The sequence below is a fragment of the Cavia porcellus genome, unplaced genomic scaffold, assembly GCF_034190915.1.
Source record: "Cavia porcellus strain 051 isolate PalLab524CR breed Dunkin Hartley unplaced genomic scaffold, mCavPor4.1 scaffold_23, whole genome shotgun sequence".
In the NCBI taxonomy this organism is placed as follows: domain Eukaryota; kingdom Metazoa; phylum Chordata; class Mammalia; order Rodentia; family Caviidae; genus Cavia; species Cavia porcellus.
In genome coordinates, this window is record NW_026947506.1 from 45,319,192 (window position 1) to 45,331,407 (window position 12,216).

The 12,216-nt window shown below is 38.3% G+C and overlaps 1 pseudogene; it reads right to left on the minus strand.

Moving 5' to 3' along the window:
• Positions 1-11,603, minus strand: part of LOC100734872 (cytoskeleton-associated protein 2-like) — a 184,445-nt pseudogene extending 172,842 nt beyond the window's left edge.
• Between the last annotated feature and the right edge of the window lie 613 nt (positions 11,604-12,216).

Genomic DNA, 12,216 nt, shown 5'->3' on the forward strand with positions numbered 1-12,216 from the left:
ACATTGACTTAACTGAAAATTAAAATTCACATACCAAAATTTCCTGAGACACAGCTAAAAGAATTTTGACAGGGAAATTTATGACACTAAAGCACCCATTAGAATAGAAACAAAAATTCAGTTCAATAATCTAAGCTCCTATCTCAAGACTTCTCAAAGAACAAAGGAAAAGGAAAACAAAAGCAGAAGCAGGATACAACCAACACCAGCAGAAATTCATGAAAAATTCAGCACAACCATAGGTAAATTGAATGAAACAAAGAGCTAGTTCTCTGAAGACATCCATCAATAGAATTGACAAAGCACTAGCAAAAATGAGAAAAGTAGAAGATGAAGACTCCCAACACTGAGAATGAAACAAAAGATTCATTCTCTCATTCATTCATTCCCAATTGCTATGGACCAGGCAGACAGCAAAGGCCGTGAACAAACAGTTTAGCAAACTCTGTAAATGTGCATTTCAGAGCATGTGTGAAATGGAACAGTTCTTCACAGCCACCATGGAATTCACCCAGTAAGATACACATAATTTGAATTACTTGTTCTGATATTAAGGGAAGTGAGTATTTAATTTTTAAAAAATTCCAAAATAGGAATCCTCAGTCACACACGAGTACACTGGAGAACTCTAAACACTGAAAGAAAAATTAGTACTAACTCCAGGTAATCTCTTCTGGGAAACATGAGATGCAGTTACTCTTTCCAATCCATCTTCGGTGCAAATGTTATCCTGATCCCAAAGCCAGGTAAAGCAGCACAAGACTCCGTGGATTTTTATCCAGCTAGAGGAAATAAGATGACATGATACAGGCACAAAAATCAAAGGATCAACATAAAAACTCCAGAAACATTTTGAAACAAATAAGCCGAACATTCAAAGAAATTATAAAGCAATTCAATGGAAGAAAAAAAAAAACTTTACAAATAATCAAATAATTAAAAATCCCTAGGCACAAATGAATCTCAGCCTAGGTTTTATGCTTTACACCAAATCTGAGTCATGTAATTCAGGGCCAAAGTGTGTGATAGATATTGTGAAATAGGAAGACACGCTTCCAAAGAAATGGGAACCAGAAAGGGGGGAGAGGAAAAGGAAGGAAGGCAAAAGGAAAAAACGATAAAAGAAGGGTAAAGTAGAAAAAAAGCTTTGCAAATAAGGAGGGGAAGAGGATGAGGGCAGGGATAAAAAGGAGTCAAGATAAACCACACACAGGCACAGATCCCTGTGATGAATGTGATCATTATGTGTATCTATACTGTAACAATAAACTTAATAAAAACAAAATTAAGTGAATAGTTAATCACAGAACGCATCTATGACCACAAGAAAGGCTCTTATAAGACCTGGAGAGCCACAGCCAGTACGATCTTCAATGGTGGAGGCTACTTAAGAGATCTTTACCTCGCTCGTGAGACTAAGGACCGAGAGTCCTTCGTGACTAAGTAAATTTGATATTAGTGTTTGGTGTCATTACTTACCATGTTTTGAAAGGTCTCCCTTATTCCTAGTTTTCTGGGAGTTTTGAAATACATGGGTGTTGGCTTTTGTAAAATATTTTTCTTTGTGAATTGATATGATCAGAAAAATCATGGTGTGGTGGACTCTAGTAATTGATCTACCAAAGTTGATCCATTGTATTAAATTATAATTAGTGTTGATTATAATTCATTTTCTTACTAAAGAATTCAATTTGCTAGTGTATGTTTTAAGAATTTTACATTTAGGCTCATGAAATGCATAAGTCTGTGATTTTCTCTTTGTAAAGTTTCAGTTTTGATATTAATATGGCACATGCCTTAATACATCAGTTAGAAACCATACATTTGGTTTCTTGAATATATTTTGTAGCACACTTTCTTTCATAGAGATTGCTTGGAATTTAATAGTGGAACAACCTGGGACTGCTTTCTTTATTGCAGGATTAATAATTATTTATTTTAGATATTTGTATTGAATCTATCAGCACTATATATTTTACCCTGTGTGAAAGGTTGCACTTTGCATCTTTTGAAGGACTGGTTCATTTAATCTAAATCATCAAATAGAGTTCTTCATAATATTCTATTGCCGTTTTTATATCCATGAAATCACTAATAACCATTCTTTCATTTCTGATGATAGCAATATCATCTTTCTTTATTTCTTAATTAATTTATATAGAGTTATGTATAATTTATTTACCTTTTCAAGCATTAGTTTTTAGTATTATTGTTCTCTATTTTTTTTTCTCATTTTCAATGTTCTGGATTACTCTTTGATTTCTTTCTCCATGTTTTAGGCTTATTGCTTTAATTAGTTTTTCAAATGCAGTCTTAGATTGTTGGTTTTGAATCTTTTTTTTCATATATGTAAATTTAATCATTATAAATTTCCTTAAGTACTTCTTTTGCAGAGTCCCCTAAAGTTTGACAAGTTGGATTTTCAACATACTATGATTTAAACTCTTCTAAACTCTTTTGTGAGATTTTATTAAATCTCAAGTGTCTTGAGAATTTCCAAGTTGCTCTCATTATTCATTAGTTTCATTGTGCTTTTGCAGTACAGTTGACAAGATTTTATTCTTTTAAACTTACTAAGATGCTTTGGATTGTCCAAAATATCATATATCTTAATGTTTACAAAAGCTTGAAGAGAGAGTGAGCTCAGCTCTTTTGATGGTCTATTCTGTAAATTACACTAGGTTGGTTAATGGTACTGCTTAAAGCAACTGTATCTTCGATGATTCTCTGTTTGCTGGATCTATCAATCACCAATAGAGAAATGCTGAAATTTCCAACTGTATTAGTGGATTTTTCCACTTGTATTTTTTTACATTTTTTCCCTGACACATTGTGGCAGGTGCACATACCTTTTACCACATGCATGAATTAAGTCCTGGTATTTTTCTCTTAAAGATTTTATGCATTGTCCTTTGTATCATAACCTTACTTTTCCCTGATAAATTTTCTATATTCTGAAATTTCTCAGTTACTTGTATATCTTTTTCAGCTGCCTTTAATTGGCATTAGAAAAGCATATCTTTTTCCCAGCCTTTGCATTTGCTATGGCTTGAATGGTTTTCCCAAATTTCATGCACTTGATAATTCCTAGTGTAACAGCCTGTTCTTAAGAATGGATTAATGTCATTATTACAGGACAGTTTGTTATTCTGATAGTGAGTTATTATGAAAGAGAGTTCTCTCTCTCTCTCTCTCTCTCTCTCTCTCTCTCTCTCTCTGTCTCTCCCTCTGCTTCCAGGTGTGCCTGATTTCTCGCCCCACCTCCCATCAGTCCATGATACATCAGGTGGCCCTCACTTGATGTGACCCCTTGATCCTGGCCTTCCTTCTTATCCTCCAGAGCTGTAAACAATAAATCTCCATCTTTATAAATTACATCTTCTTAGCTATTCTGCCACAGCCGCATAGAATGGACAGAACATCGATCGTGAGAAATGGGAGCATTATTATAACAAATGCTAAACAGAGCTGAAGCGGCTCTGGATCCGCACATTGACTGCAGGCTGGCAGAATGTGGAAGGCACGCTGGGTGCACCTGGACCTCTGTGAACTTCGAGGGGGATTCAGGTGAGCGCTCAGTGAGTGTAAAAGCAGCGTGGAGAGTCTGACTCGTTTTAGAGAGATTAAGGCATTTTGATTAAATGTTCACAGAAATACCAGTGGTAAAGCAATTCCCGTGAGATCTCATACAGAAATGGGAAAAAGTGATTCTTGAAATTGGAGAAGAAGCCGCACTGGTTATAGAGTTGTAGATAATCTTTTCTAACTTGCATTCATGTCCTAGAATTTCATGGAAAGCAGAACTTGACAGTGATGAACTAGAATATCTGGTAGAAGAAAATTCAAAGAATATTTGAATGTCCAGATAGCCCCGACAGAGACTTGGGCCTGTGCGTTCTCTACTGGAGTCATACAGCCAGCTGAGGGCAGCTGGATTCCAGTGCCTTGGTCACTGGGGCAGGCCTGGAGTCTGGGCTTGCTAAGGTAGTCATGGAACTCCGATTCACATGGTGGGCACTGGATCCCAGGTTCACAGAAGGTCCTCAATCTTGAGTCTATGAGAGGAGACACAAAGCCAGGTCTAAGTGCAGTAGCACCTGGGTTGATGGGGAAGACCCCAGATCTGAATCAGTGCAGGCCAGGCCGAAAGCTGCAGGGAGCCTGTGTCCTTACACTGCAAGAGCTGGCCTGGCACTGAAGCTAGCCTTCCACCTGAGTTCACAGATCAACATGCAGCCCAGGCCATGGGGGCTGTCCTGTCTATGGAGTGACCTGCTGTGTGGCTCCTGAGGTTCAGCCTGGAGCTTGGTGCCGAGGAGCTGGGCATCCTGGGCTGGGCCTATTTCAGAAGTCTGCAGCAAAGCAGGGTACCCACCTCTCCTTTCTCCACTAGAGGGTTCTTTCTTCATGTCTGGCTGGACAGGATGTGAGGAGGGCCCACACTCAGAATGCTAAGCTCCCTCCCATCGCCTTCACTGTGTCTCTTATTTCTAGGCCAACACTTCTCACCCACATTCTAGTCTTGCGAATGTAAATTTGTTCACATGAAATTGGTTGATTTTTTACATCAGCAAGTTTAAACCTCATTTTGAAGATTTTGGACATTATCATTATTTTTGTCTGCAGTATTTTTCCTATACATATATTAAGTAGTCACTGTTACATTTCTCTTCTCTGTTCTCCAGAGCGGACGGCTTCTGTAGACTGATTTCTCTGTCAGGTTCTCTTTTACTGTTACACTGATTGTGTAAAATGTTTGTGACCTTTCCATTCCCAAATTTCTCTTTAGTTTTTTTTGGTAAAACATTGTTTTTATTTCTCTTCTGAGAATCTCCTCCTTTCAGTTTAGGTTGGTTTTCCTTTAACTTCTGGGGCCCAGGCCGATGGTTGCTTTAGTATTTTATGACAGATTAAGTTATGATAATGTTTTCAAGATGGATTCTTCTGTCTGTCACTGTGAGGTTGCTATCCCGTAACGTATTCACAATGAGCCTATGCATTCCTGTGTCAGAACCAGCCTCATTTCCTAATGCTTTGGAGATGGAGACATACTCAGATGCATCTTGGATACGGTCCGTGGTGTGAGCTCTACTCATTTGCTCATTAGGCAGAGAAAAAGCTGGTCCAGACCCGGCATCATATCTGTCTCGCCTCCCGTAGGCCCTGGTGTGATTTTTAGCCTCTGGACCTGGGCTGCACATGCAGTGTGTGCCCTGCTTACACATATATCAGTGTTCGGGCTGAAATTTAAGTGGACAGTTCAGTCTGCTCAGAGCTGGAGGGCTTTTCCATTCTGCTGTGGTTCTGCTCACGAATGCATAATTCATGGGTTAGGCAAGAGGTTAAGTGAAGTAATTCACAAAATTTGAGGATCTTGTTTTGGCTTTTTTGAGCCCAAAGGGACCCCTTTCCCCAATTCTTCTGTTCAGGAAGACAGGCTGACTTGGAGAATGTTAGTCACCTGTGCTTTAGGGATTCCCTAAAAACAGGGCGTGTCCTCTGAGAAAAGACACAGAGCTGTATAGACTGCGTTTCTTTTTTTTTTTTAATTTTATTTAAAAGGAAAAAGAGAAAAACACAGAACAAAACAAAGTGGTGTAAGGGTACACGTAATACAGAACTACAAAAAAAAAAAAAAAGACAGTAAGAAATCACCAGTTAATAGATTACATATTATCATCTTAGAAATAGTTGCTCAAATCACAGAATCAAAGAATACAAAGTGGACATTCAAACAGTGAGACTGCAAACAGTTGTGTTCAATGATCCAACCAAAAACATTAATATGGTCAGCTATTTAACACCCCTAAACACACTTGCTGTTGTATCCTTTAGAGCTCTTTTTTTCCCTCTCTTTTTTACAACAAAATTTACACATTTTGGGTTTTATTACTCCTTAGTTCTTATTACTTTTTTGGGGGGGGAGTAAAGTCAAATATGGCAAAACAAAGCTGTCAGTCAAAACCAAGGATAGACATTGCACATGATGTAAAACAGAGTACAAGGTTATCAACAATGGTTATCAACGATGTCTCTTGTTTCCTTAAAAAGAATTGTCTATCTCATTAGATATTATAAAGTTGAACAAAACAGTAGAGAACAAGACCAATAAAACTTAGACTGCGTTTCAAGCCACAGCACTGTATCTCTCTCAGGTCCCCAGGCCGGCAGTGGCTGTGCTCTACTCAGAGACCTCAGGGGAGCCAGGGCTGTGGTGCAGCTGACAAACCTCCATTCTTCTGCATCAGTATTTCTGTTTATTTGGGAGGCGTTCTGCATATTCGTCTTTGGGAAAATATTTTATTCTCCATGAGGATCGTTCTAGCAACCGTGGGAAAATCCTTGTCAATACCTGGTTCAATCTAAGATCATACATTTTCTTCTTCTCCTCCTCCTCTTCCTTCTCCTCCTCCTCCTTCTTCTTCAAGATGTAGTGTATTTCCTTGACTTTGCTGTTGTAGGTAATTCTGAGTTGTATCCCAGATGCTGTGAATGTTAATTGGTAAATATTTTGGAATCTGGTCTTTCTGAACAATGGCTGCTTTTGTTTTGTGTGTCTAGGAGAGTGATTAATTTGCACTGTTTTGTGGGCTAGCAGCTTCAGTCTCAGAGCTGAACTGTTTCCCTGAGTGAGTTTCTTGAAGAACCTGCATGGCTCAGTGTGTAGCGTACAATCATAGAGCGCCTCTTGGCTCCTTCTCTCCTGCCTCTTTGTTCCCTGGCTTTGATGTGATGGTTCTCCAGCTGGGAAGAGCACAGGATTTTACATAAATGTTTCTCTTGCCCAATCTTCACACACGGTGTCGCCTGCACTTTGCTTAGGGCTCAGAGCTTCAAAATGAAGACTCACTTTTAACGGCAGTTTTCATAATTCTCTCAGCCACATGCAGTAAACTTCCACTCATTCTCCAGCTCAGGAAAGTGCTTGCTGTTTCACTGTGTCCAGGATGCTCAATGCTCCCTGTGGGCTGCAAGGAATTAGGGAATCATGCCCTTTCCTTATCATCCACCAACAATTGATTTTCTTGGGAAAACAAGAATTATTTGGAAAGATCTTGAAAAAAATTTGAATACTCAAACAGATCCCTTGCTGTATCATTTGGAGATTTTTTTTTTGCTGTTATTTATTCTTATAGTCATCAAACTCTAATTGCTTGATCCCGGTTTGGGTGATTTGTCTGAACCTTATTTGACCCAATCAAAGTTTATTGTTATATCAATATGAAATGAGTTTGAAAAGAAACTAGATGTTTCTATTTCATGAACACAGCTTCTAGGTGTCTATTAATCTAGACTTGTTAAATCTGTAAATTATACATTTTTGTTAGTCCAGATGGTCTTCTGCTGTCTGAAACACATTTCTTGAAGTGCAGTATGACAAATGGGAATGCATATTTTTATTAAAATTTGAATCTATGCTATTCCCTTTATAAAAGTTTATGTCTGTGATTTGTTTTTGATGGTTTTGGGAACTCTTTTACATATAATACTATCCTCTCTAAAATCTATGTATCTATTTTATTTGCTTTTTATGTACTTTATAGATATGATCAGCTTTTTCCTTTATTGTTTCATAAATTTGTCTATATTTATTTTCATATTTTTGTTGCATTCTTTTGGGTCGTATTGCTTACAGAAATAGTTTTCTAAAGTAATCTGATTACTTTTGAGGGTTTCTAATTTTCATTGAAATTTTTCAAATATATCCTCAACTATATAGTATACATAAGTCAATAAAATGCAGTCAAATTTTTCTCAGTTTAGCAACATTAGTTTTATCCATCACCTTCATTGTGATTGCTGAAGTATTTTCACAGAAAATTCTTGAATTCATGTCACTTCCATGCTACAAAACTCAGCCCCTAAAATTTTATTTTCTTTGGCAATTGCAATGTTGTTATCACACCTAAAAATTTGACGGTAAGCTTTTTATTATTTGATACTCACTTATGAGATGGTTTTTAATCATCTAATACTCAAATATTTCCCATAGCCTCTAATCCTTTTCAGAATTTTGTGGTTTCAGCTGGATCCTGATAAAATTCACAGGCCATTCTGTTGCTGGGTCCTTTTTGTCTCATTGCTGAAGTGGTCTTTTCCTCCAGGAATGCTGTTTTTGTTTGTTTGGTTGGTTGGTTTGGTTTGGTTTGGTTTTTTGCTTTTCTATGCTGATGACTTATTGAAGAGCATAGTTAAGTATCTTGTAGTACACTTCACATTCTGTATTTATCAGTGTCTGTATCTACCTCCCATCTATTTACGCTCTCTGTAACTGGGCAGTTTTTTGTTTTACAAGCTTCATATTATTTATATGCTATTCACTTTTGGCAAGAATATCTCAAAGAGGGAGTTTTGTCCATCAAGGGGTGACACGTAACAACTCCAGTCGATTCTGTCCTTGGTGACTGGTGATCCAAGTGGCGACATCTGAGGGCTCTGGCCCAGGGGTCCTTTGCCTCACAGAAAGACACATTCATTGGTGTCTTCTGCATGAATCAATGGCTCAAAGCTATCTGTCTCCTTCTAATTATGTCTTTCCCTCCATAATTATTGCTCAGGATTTTCCATAGAAACAAAGCTTTCCCTCAGACACTACAACTATTTGATTTACATGTAACACTGTTTGTAGAACACTGGCAAAATAGTTACCTTCTCTTCTCCCTTTGTACTTAGATTTTCATGGCAAGTGCTTCATTGATAATTCTTTCCAATCATGATTAATGAGACATTTAACTTTGTTTTTGTTTCCAGGTTGTTACCTCTGGTCTCTGCTCTCACCATAAACACAAGTGGCTCCACACATACAGTGATTTCCCACTGTACTTGTAGTTTTGCTTGTGATTTTAGGAGTCTCTTTTTTGTCCTGCTGCCAAGCAAGTCACCTGAGTTCACTGACAGTGTGGGATTTTTTCTGCTCAGATGAGAGATGCCAGGTGTATCACACTGTGTCTCCTGAGTTACAATCAGCCCTTTCTGAAAGAAGTTCTTCCTCTTTCCAGTGATCAAAAAGAATCTTCAGACTAGGACTGCTTATTACTACATAAAGAGCTGGTTTCAAATAAAAATACTGACTTTTATGAAATAATACGAACTCACGTTAAAATTTCTAAGGAAGTTCTTCATGCCTTTGTCTTTTAATCCTCCTTAGAATTTCCTAACCCTAAATTTGTTTTTTTGTTTTTTGTTTTTTGTTTTTTTTGCTTTTCCAAATAGGAGCATAAGGTTACTTAGTTCAAAGAAAGAAAAAGAAAAACAAACAATAAAACACGTAACAGAAACTAAAATTTCCTAACTAAAATATTTAAGAAGTTACTTCAAAGCTGTATTTACCAAAATCATTTAAGCACCTATTTTCCTTTCTATAAGTTTTCCAAAGTTTATTAAATCAGTCTTCATTCATTACCAGTACAAACTATTACACAATAAGCCTCAACAGAATTAAACAAGATAAACTTTCTATTTGGCGTATATATTTACACATTGGTTCCCCTATAAAGAATGAAAGTTTGTTTAATTTTATTACACTAAACAAGCTTCCTTACTTTATCAGTCTCATTTTCCATTTATAGTAAAATTATAGATATTTTCCTTCAAATGCTCATCAAAAAATAATCATTTTACATTTTAGATTTTTTCTTTTATTTTTTTTCTTCTCTGATGGGAAAATTGAAAAGACTATATAACTTATGTAGCCCAAGTTATGATTTCTCTTTTTTTTTGTTTTTAATGGAAAAAAAGTAAGACAAAAATCTTATAACTTTTATAGGTAAATGCATGCAACTAGAGATCACACTCCTAAGTGAAATAAATCGAATTCACATGTGTAAACATATTGTCTCACTGATGTGAGAAACAGAGTAACTAATGTCCAAAATGTGCAAAAGATGCTGTGAAATGAGAAGTAATTATTCAAAAAGTATGACTTTTCTTTGAGTGAAAACAGTTTTCCCTGGTTAATGTTTACAGAAGTTGGAGATTCACAGAAAGCTGTGTGGAGAGCACAGAGTCACCCTCCCTCACCTTTCTGGTTCACCTCTGCATCTGGGCTTCCAGTCATACCTGTCCTGCAAGAGCTCACAGACATAGAACTTTGTCCTCCGTTTCCTTTGCCTTGGCTGCTTGCGCTGTGCACTGTGTTTCTGACAAATGTACGATGTGCATCCACTAATGAAGACCCACAGGGGTTATTTCCACTGCCAGAAGCACCTCTGCCCCACTGTGGCTCCCTCCTCCCCTTGACCACCCGTCCTCCCAGTTCCTTCCGAGGTGCAGTTTGCAGAGTGTGGGGGTGGAAACCCTGTGGTATGCTGCATGTGTAGATGGCTTCCTCTCATCTAGTAGCTGTGGTGTGTACACGTAACGGTATTTAATCTGGATTTTCGAAAGAAGGGGTCCTGTCACATGTGACAACAGGAATATACCCGAGGGACATTATGCTAAGTGCGGAAAACCGGGGACAGGCGATAGATGCTGCAGGGTTCTTCTCTGTAAGGTGTCAAGACAGAGGAGCTCTTGCAGTAGAAGGAAAATGGGGAGTCTCTGTTCAACAGACCTCAAGAGTGGATGTATGAGTCAGATAATTTCTAGATTTGTCGTATAACACGTTGCCTGTGCTGAACTCTACAGCTTTGTGCACTTAAAATGTGTTAAGGGCAGATCTTATGTCAAGTTTTCTTCAAGAATTTAAAATACAAGGCAGCTATTTTAGAAATAATTTCATAGCTACTTAGTATCTAATACAGAATTCAATGTATTGCATCTCGTGGTGTACATAGCACATAAATAATCACTTGAAAGTTTCAGGGTAAAATACGAAAAGTCAATAAAATATTGTCCAAAAAGTGTACAATGTTTATTACAAAACATATATTTATTAAAGCTTTGCCCTGGGAACTCAATACTATTTTCTCTCTCTGTCCCTCTCTCTCTCTCTCTTTCTCCCCTTCAGAGCTAATTTCCCAGTGCATGCTGATAAAAGTCATCCAATTATTCTTTCTTCTCTTTCTCTTCATATATTTATATAATTAGACACATATATTTATACAGTCACATATACACAGACATAGATATGCAAATGGATGTAAGGAATACGGAATGAAAGTTCATGAGGATAAAAAACATTTACAACTTTTATAACTATGGATAAGAACTTTCTAACTGTTGCTGAGAATAGAAGAGGTAGCAGAAGATCTCATGGTAACTACCCTCTTTCCCCGTTGAGGAGAGCGTGAGTATTCTTACCTAGCTGCATAGAGACAGCCTGCTGCTACACGGTACTAGAGCAAAGTTCACTCTCAAGCCCACTTGCATCTTCAAAGTTCATCTTCCCACTCCCGCTCCCGCTCCCAGATCCTTCCCACCCGTGGTCTCCGTCATTTCACCTGGGCAGAGCCAGACTTGGGAGCTGCCACCTTTCACCTCCTATGTAAGTCGTGTGGTCGCTCACCTGGTCCGTGCTGGGCTCTGCCAGGTCCCTCCTCTGCACAGCCCTCCTGCACTGGTTCCTTCTCCCCAGGAAGGCGGCGGTCCTGTTTCCTTCCAGCCCCCTGCTGAGCTTCTCCTGCCAGGTATGAAGACAGTCCACACTGCAGGTATGTCACCATCTACCCTCAGATCACAGGTGCTAGGCTGCCAATGAGGAAAGAAGCTCCAGGAAACACTGAGGACCTTGAGTGCCTGTTTGATGGTGTAACCATGACCGCAGTTGAAATTTACAAAAATACTACCGAGCGCGTTCCCTTTGAGCAGCACTCAGAAAATCCTAACTGACTGCTTCATAGGTGAGCGTAGCTCTTTGTACCAGTGAGCCCAAGACTTGTGCAATAAATAAATCACATAAATGGTTTCATGCAAAGTACCCAAGTGGCCATGTTAATAGAGACTGATATTGTCTTGTCTTTTGCTCATTTCTCTTAGTTATTTTCATTTTTCAAATACTAAAGCAGCAGCTAGGTAACAGGAATGTGCTACTAACTGCCTTCCAATATATTTGAAGTGGAATTCATTCTGAGACTGGGGGTTTGGCTGATTCCCCTCTTCTCACCTGTGTGCTTGCCAGATTAAGATGGAATCAGCCCAGGGCCTTCCAGAGCTTTCTGCCTCCCGAGGTCGCAGGACAGAAGCATAGACACGGAGGGATTTATACATGAGAAGAGCTCTGATGTTCTGATCACATGTTTTTCTGAACACTCTTTCATAAGTTCTTTTTCCAACTAA